Below are 8,181 nucleotides of genomic sequence, written 5' to 3' on the forward strand. Positions count from 1 at the left end.
TCTAGGAATTAGGAGTTTTTCATCAGGGCTTACATAAGTGTATAGTATTAATCAAGTTTAACTGAAATACACTATTATATCGGTTCACATATGAATATACTTGATAATGATGACACATCTCAATGCTAATATTATATTGTATCTCTGTCTAGTGGCATATTATGAAATGTACATATGATTTATTGCAATGGGTACAGGCTCACATGCTATTGGTGGTGCACTGAGGGGAGGGGCTTATGTATGTCTATGTATTGTTTCATTGTTCACAACTTCTTTGTCTGAGAAAGGGGTGAAAGCCTTGAAACGTCACACAGTAAAGCTTATTGAAACTTTTAAATCCAGAGAGTGCATTTTCTTTATTCACTTATTGTTTTCTTGATGCACCCTGGTCAGAAATATTGCTGAGTCTGGAAGAGTTTGTGAGAGTGCTGCAATCTTCAAATTGTGAATATATATATATAATTCTTTATTTATAAAGCGCCAACAGATTCCGCAACGCTGTCCATGGGTACAGAGATAAAAGTACAGTATAAAACAATATAAAAGACACCAAAGTTTAACAAACAAACAAATACAGGGAGAATTGGAGGACCCTGTTCCCGTGGGAACTTACAATCTCTCTCTCTCTCTGTATATATATATATATATATATATATATATATATATATATACACACACATACACATTCATATATATATACTGTATATATATATATATATATAAAAGGGACAGTAAATTAAACTTTCATGGTTTAAACAGTGAAAGCAATTTTAAATAAAACATTTTCCAATTTACTTCTGTTATCATATTTGCATTGTTCTCTTGGTATCCTTTGTTAAAAAGTAAAACCTATGTATACTCATAGGAGCTCAGGAATGTGCACTGTCTTTAGCACTCTATGGCAGACGTTTTTGCAACAATTTTTGTTTCAGTGGTATACAGTGCTGCAAACACTGCTGCCATAGAGTGCTAAAAACATTTGCTTGTTCATAAACCTTCCTAATTTGACCCTTCAATAAACAATACCAAGAACAAAGCTAATTTGATAATAGAAGTAAAATTTTATATTTTCTTAAAATTGTTCATTAACGTTTCCTTTTGGAATTAGTGCCCCTTTTTAATTATTGCTATTTAAAATATTACATACGTAAAAAACGAGAACAAGAGCACATAATTTATTCTGAAAGTGTTATCCTAATGTGCACAGTTTAAAGGTAGTTTAGATTCAAGCCACCAAGGTGAGCTGGTGCTAAAAAACAAAACAAAACATACATATAGTGTGTGTGTGTGTATATATATATATATATATATTTTGTCACGGATATCAGACGGCTAAGGCTACCCCCCACCGCCCTACAACCTCACCCCTGTTGTTTCTCAGTGGTTTTGGGCTCCTCAGAGCAACCACCATCTCTGGAAGCTGTTTGTTTGCTTTGTGTTGGCTTGTTTTTGTGTTCAGAGAAAAGTTGGTGTATGACCAGGAAAATCCTCCTAGGCTGGCCGGGCTCCTGGAACTCCCGGTCGGCCACCTTACAACGGACACTCGCCAAACCCCTCTCAGGCTGGCCAGGCTCCTGGAACTCCCGGTCGGCCACAGGACAGCAGAACACCCGCAAACTTTAACCCAGGTCGCTCCAGCAACCATGTGTCCCAGAGCTCCGCTCTTTTGGGGATTAGTAGCCCCTGGGGAGTACAAGGGGTGGAGGAATTGCCGGAGGGGAGCTCCTTTGGGAACTGGGGGTTTTGGACACCCCTAACCCCATAACTTCATCGGACTGTAACTCCGGTCCCCAGTAACGAATCATGCCGATTTTTGGACTGTGAAATCTGGAAGTGCCGCCACTCCACAGGGATCACCCCGAAACCGCCACCCATATGTATTGGGATTATGTGGGACTGTGGCTCCTATGGAGGTGCCGGGCTGTCTGGAGGGGCGGGAATGGCGGCAAAATAGTGGGATTGTCCAGGGTCTTATCAAGATGAGCTGACTGTATAAAAGGAGTGTGTGTTTTCAATAAAATGAGTTCCTGTTAAACCTGAATGCTAGGCTGTCTAGTTATTTGGGTTGGTTCCAGCTAAAATCACTTTCCTGGGCTACATAGCAGCCTGTTCCAGGCAGAGAAAGGATCCTCAGGCAGAGCTATCCAGCCTGGGTAGCTGGAGTCTGCCACAGGGTGGGACCCTGAGTACTGGTGCTGTCGGGCATCAGGGGTGGCTACATGCTGTGGTCACTTGCCAGCTGCAGTCGGCAGGAAGGAAGCAGGATCAGTTTTTCGGAGATACCCAGTCAGGGTAGCCGGGGGTATCCGTCACATTGGCTGGCAGCGGTGGGATCTGCTTCTTTTACAAGGTTCCTGCTGACAGAGGAGACGTGCCACAGTAGCCGGTAAATATGGAGGCAGAGTTCCTAGGGAGAGTACAAAAGATGCTCACTGGAACAAAGGATCCTTGTTCGGAACAGGACGTTCTGACATGGAGGAACCTTGCCCTCCGAGACCTTTGGTGGGAGGCTCTGCAACAGGAGCAGGAAAATGGAAAGGTCCTCCCCACGAATGACACGAGATTCCGGGTACGGTGGACCGTGAGACTGCCTTTCCTGGGAGAACAGCCAAAGAAGGAATGGCTTGCTGTTCTACATAGACTGATCCAGCAAGAGATGTGGGTGGAGGACGGCTATCGAGCCCTCCAATGGCTCGCTATGCAAGCGCAGCCATGACTGGAGGAAGGATCCCCCACAGAGGGCTTTGGCCTCGGCGGCCCTGGATTGTTGTTTACAAAAAGGACAGAGGACCCACAGTTTGGGAGCGAGACAGACCAGGGTCTAGAGGATATCTCTGGGCTCCAAGAGGAACTGCTGGATCTCTTGTAGACCTGGCTGCTGGACGTTCTGGATTTTATAATTGACCAGGAAGAGGTACTGGTCAAGGAATACAAGAGGCTGCTGGATCTCGCTAAGCAGCGTGCCAGGAGCATACAGATCTGGGGTGCAGCCCTCTGGGATTCATGGAGCTTGACTGTGGAGGAGTGGCAGCAAAGAGAAAGGGAACCAGGGCTCCTGGATCCTGATCAGCAGTCTGGCTCTGAGATTATAGACTTGGAGAAGGGAGAGATGGATGTCGATAACTCTCCCCAGCAGCAGAATCCCTTCCTGGGAGAGGAGACAGTCAGACTCTCTCCCCAGCGGCAGAGCCATCCCCTGGGAGCGGAGGTAGTCATCCTCCCTCCCCGTAAACAGAACCCCTTCCTGGGAGAGGAGACAGTTGGTCTCTCTCCCCAGCGGCAGAGCCAGGAGCCGGGAGAGGAGACAGTCGGTCTCTCTCCCCAGCGGCAGAGCCATCCCCTGGGAGCGGAGGTAGTCGTCCTCCCTCCCCGTAAGCCGAACCCCTGCCTGGGAGAGGAGACAGTCGGTCTCTCTCCCCAGCGGCAGAGCCAGGAGCCGGGAGAGGAGACAGTCGGTCTCTCTCCCAAGTGCCCAAGTGGCAGAGCCATCCCCTAGGAGCGGAGGCAGTCGTCCCCCCTCCCTTTACAGAGAAGCCCTTGCAGGGAGAGACGGGTATCGATATCTCTCCCCAGCGGCCGAACCCCTTCCTGGGAGAGGAGACAGTCAGTCTCCCTCCCCAGCAGCAGAGCCAGGAGCCGGGAGAGAAGACAGTCGGTCTCTCTCCCCAGCGGCAGAGCCATCCCCTGGGAGCGGAGGTAGTATTCCTCCCTCCCCGTAAACAGAACCCCTTCCTCCCGGGAGAGGAGACAGTCGGTCTCTCTCCCCAGTGGCAGAGCCAGGAGAGGAGACAGTCAGTCTCTCTCCCCAGCGGCAGAGCCAGGTGCCGGGAGAGGAGACAGTCGGTCTCTCTCCCCAGCAGCAGAGCCATCCCCTGGGAGCGGAGGTAGTTGTCCTCCCTCCCCTTACAGAGAAGCCCTTGCAGGGAGAGACGGGTATCGATATCTCTCCCCAGTGGCCGAATCCCTTTCTGGGAGAGGAGACAGTCGGTCTCTCTCCCCAGCGGCAGCACAGTTTCCCATGGAGTGGAGGTAGCAGACCTCCCTCCCCAGCAGTAGATCTCCTTCTCGGGAGAGGAGACAGACTGTCTCTTCCCTCAGTAGCTTGGCAGTGTCTATACCCTTTTCTTGTCCTGGAGTATATCTCACAGGGGGCAGGCCAGAGGGGTACCCGCTCATGCAGTTGGTGCCACAAGTTTGGGCACCGAGTTTTGCCTACCCCACCCAGGAGCCACCAACAGTCTGGGGTGGGTATACAGCCGGGAAACCGGTACTGGCTTTGTTTGTGGGTGGGTCAGCCGGTACCCAACAGAGTGTCACAGAGGGAAACAGTTTGGCCATGGAACTTAAGGACACTGGAACTTGTGGAACAGCAATTGTTTGGGAGCCGGCCTTAGCAAACTTGTTTGGGACTTTGCATTTTGTGACTATCCCTGCGCCCAGAGAAGTGAAGGGCCACTGTCGGACAGCCCCAGGCCGACCCGTTAAGGGTCTAGCCGCGTCTGCCGAACTGGAGGGGGGAGATGTCATGGATATTAGACGGCTAAGGCTACCCCCCACCCCCCTACAACCTCACCTCTGTTGTTTCTTAGCGGTTTTGGGCTCCTCAGAGCAACCACCATCTCTGGAAGCTGTTTGTTTGCTTTGTGTTGGCTTGTTTTTGTGTTCAGAGAAAAGTTGGTGTATGACCAGGAAAGTCCTCCTAGGCTGGCCGGGCTCCTGGAACTCCCGGTCAGCCGCCTTACAACGGACACCCGCCTAACGCCTCTCAGGCTGCCCAGGCTCCTGGAACTCCCGGTCGGCCACAGGACAGCAGAACACCCGCAAACTTTAACCCAGGTTGTTCCAGCAACCATGTGCCCCAGGGGAGTACAAGGGGTGGAGGAATTGCCGGAGGGGAGCTCCTTTGGGAACTGGGGGTTTTGGACACCCCTAACCCCATAACTTCATCGGACTGCAACTCCGGTCCCCATTAACGAATCATGCTGATTTTTGGACTGTGAAATCTGGGGACCGAGAGCTTTAAAATGACACCCTGGAAGTGACTCCACTGGGATCACCCCGAAACCGCCACCCATATGTATTGGGATTATGTGGGACTGTGGCTCCTATGGAGGTGCCGGGCTGTCTGGAGGGGCGGGAATGGCGGGAAAATAGTGGGATTGTCCAGGGTCTTTATCAAGATGAGCTGACTGTATAAAAGGAGTGTGTGTTTTCAATAAAATGAGTTCCTGTTAAACCTGAATGCTAGGCTGTCTAGTTATTTGGGTTGGTTCCAGCTAAAATCACTTTCCTGGGCTACATAGCAGCCTGTTCCAGGCAGAGAAAGGATCCTCAGGCAGAGCTATCCAGCCTGGGTAGCTGGAGTCTGTCACAGGGTGTGACCCTGAGTACTGGTGCTGCCGGGCATCAGGGGTGGCTACAGGCTGTGGTCACTTGCCAGCTACATAGCTGCAGTCGGCAGAAAGGAAGCAGGACCCGTTTTTCGGAGATACCCAGTCGGGGTAGCCGGGGGTATCCGTCACATATATATATATATATATATATATATATATATATAAATAAAATGTATGCGTGTACACCTGATCGAAAGGGATGAAGTCCAAATTATAGATGCACATATGTTGTTGTACAAATGGAGTAAAATAATGAAAATTGTGTTACTCATCGTTTCTATTAAAATGAATAATGAACGTCCACATACACAATGTAACAGAAAAAACAGTAGATGTTTGTTTATTCGTCATTCTTTCAATTAGAAAAAAAACCAACACACATTATCACCCTAACCACCTGATTTCTTAACTCTAAAACTCCCTGCACTTATCTCCCAACCACTGAAACCACTAAGGTACTTAAAGGGACAAGAAACCCAAAATTTCTCTTTTATGATTCAGATAGAGAATACATTTTAAACAACTTTACACTTTACTTCTATTATTTAATTTGCTTCCTTCTTTTGGTATCCTTTTCTGAAAGGTTTATATAGACAAGTTTAGGAGCAGCAGAGAACCTAGGTTCTCGCTGCATATATATACTGATTGTCATTGGCTCACCCATGTGTTTAGTTGGAAACCAGCAGTGTTTTGCTGCTCCTTCAACAAATGATACCAAGAGAATGAAACAAATTAGATAATAGAAGTAAATTAGAAAGTTGTTTAAAATTGTATTCTCTATCTGAATCATGGAAGAAAATGTTTGGGTTTCATGTCCCTTTAACCCGCCCTAACTGCAACCCCCCCCAGAAAACTTTATTCACCTAGCAATGATCCCCCCCACCACACAACTCCCCCATCATAATTAACCCCCCTGTGTAAAACATTGCAACACACATTCTTGCAAGCACTGCTGTCATATAACAAACAAGAAGCTTGCACATTCTTAAAGGGACACTATACCCAAACATTTTCTTTCATGATTAAGGTAGAGAATACAATTTTAAACAGCATTCCAATTTACTTCTATTACCTAATTTGCTTCATTCTTTAGATATACTTTAATGAAGAAATAGCAATGCACACGGTGAACCAATCACAGGAGGCATCTATGTGCAGCTACCAATCAGCAGCTACTAAGCATATCACCTGTTTTTCATAGACAATCCATATACACACACACACAGAGAGAAGTGCACTCACAGGAAAGAAACAACCAGCTCAATACCATTGTTAGCCTGTTCTATGGTGATTTACCACCTGGTGCAACTTCTTTTAGCCCAGTAATGCTTTTCACAGAGTAGAACTTTCCTGTAGTATATCAGTCTGATCCTGCCTATTACGGTCAGTCCAGCGCCGAAATACCAGGCAATTCCTCTCTGAACAAGGAACACAGCAACCCCTGACGATCGTTTCGGCCTTCATTGGGCCTCGTCAGTGAGGTGTAGCTATATTCCTCTAAGCACACTGAGCAAGGAGTCCATGTCTGGTTGCCCCTTTTTCCCATAGGGAGACTAAATACATACAGAGAGAAGCACACTCACAGGAACGAACAACAGGCCCAATACCATTGTTAGCCTGTTCTATGGCGATTTACCACCTGGGTGCAGCCTTTTAGCCCAGTAATGCTTTTCACAGAGTAGAGCTTTCCTGTAGTATATCAGTCTGATCCCGCTTATTATGGTCACTCCAGCACCAAAATACCAGGCAATTCCTCTCTGACAAGGAACACAGCAACCCCTGACGATCGTTTCGCCTTCATTGGGCCTCGTCAGTGAGGTGTAGCTATATTCCTCTAAGCACACTGAGCAAGGAGTCCACGTCTGGTTGCCCCTTTTTCCCATAGGGAGACTAAATACATACAGAGAGAAGTGCACTCACAGGAACGAACAACTGGCTTAATACCATTGGTAGGCCTGGTTCTATGGCGATTTACCACCTGGGTTCAACTTTTAGCCCAGTAATGCTTTTCACAGAGTGGAACTTTCCTGTAGTATATCAGTCTGATCCTGCCTATTACGGTCAGTCCAGCGCCAAAATATCAGGCAATTCCTCTCTGAACAAGGAACACAGCAACCCCTGACGATCGTTTCGGCCATCATTGGGCCTCGTCAGTGAGGTGTAGCTATATTCCTCTAAGCACACTGAGCAAGGAGTCCACGTCTGGTTGCCCCTTTTCCCATAGGCAGACTAAATACACACAGAGAGAAGCACACTCACAGGAACGAACAACCAGCTTAATACCATTGTTATCTGTTCTATGGCTATTTACCACCCTGGATGAAACTTCTTTTAGCCCAGTAATGCTTTTCACAGAGTAGAACTTTCCTGTAGTATATCAGTCTGATCCGCCTAATACTTTCAGTCCAGCGCCAAAATACCAGGCAATTCCTCTCTGAATAAGGAACACAGCAAACACAGACGATCGTTTCGGCCTTCAATGGGCCTCGTCAGTGAGGTGTAGCCATATACACAAACACATACTTGCTAGCTGTTGCTGTCAGGTGACAATAGTGGGGTTCTTACAGCTTCCAAGAAAAGGTGATCTTATGAAATATTTCTATTGTTATGACAGTGGCTCCTTAAAATTGTCAGACCTCCAAAATAAGGCAAGTTCTGTGAGGTATTTGTCAGTGTTTATAAACACCTGGCAGGTTGGGAGACAAATGATTTGTCTTTGAAAGAGTTAAAATATATTCATCAAATGCAGGGGATTGGTGAACCTCAGTATCTGTTCTGGTAGGAGAGA

This window comes from Bombina bombina, chromosome 5 (assembly GCF_027579735.1).
Source record: "Bombina bombina isolate aBomBom1 chromosome 5, aBomBom1.pri, whole genome shotgun sequence".
Lineage (NCBI taxonomy): Eukaryota > Metazoa > Chordata > Amphibia > Anura > Bombinatoridae > Bombina > Bombina bombina.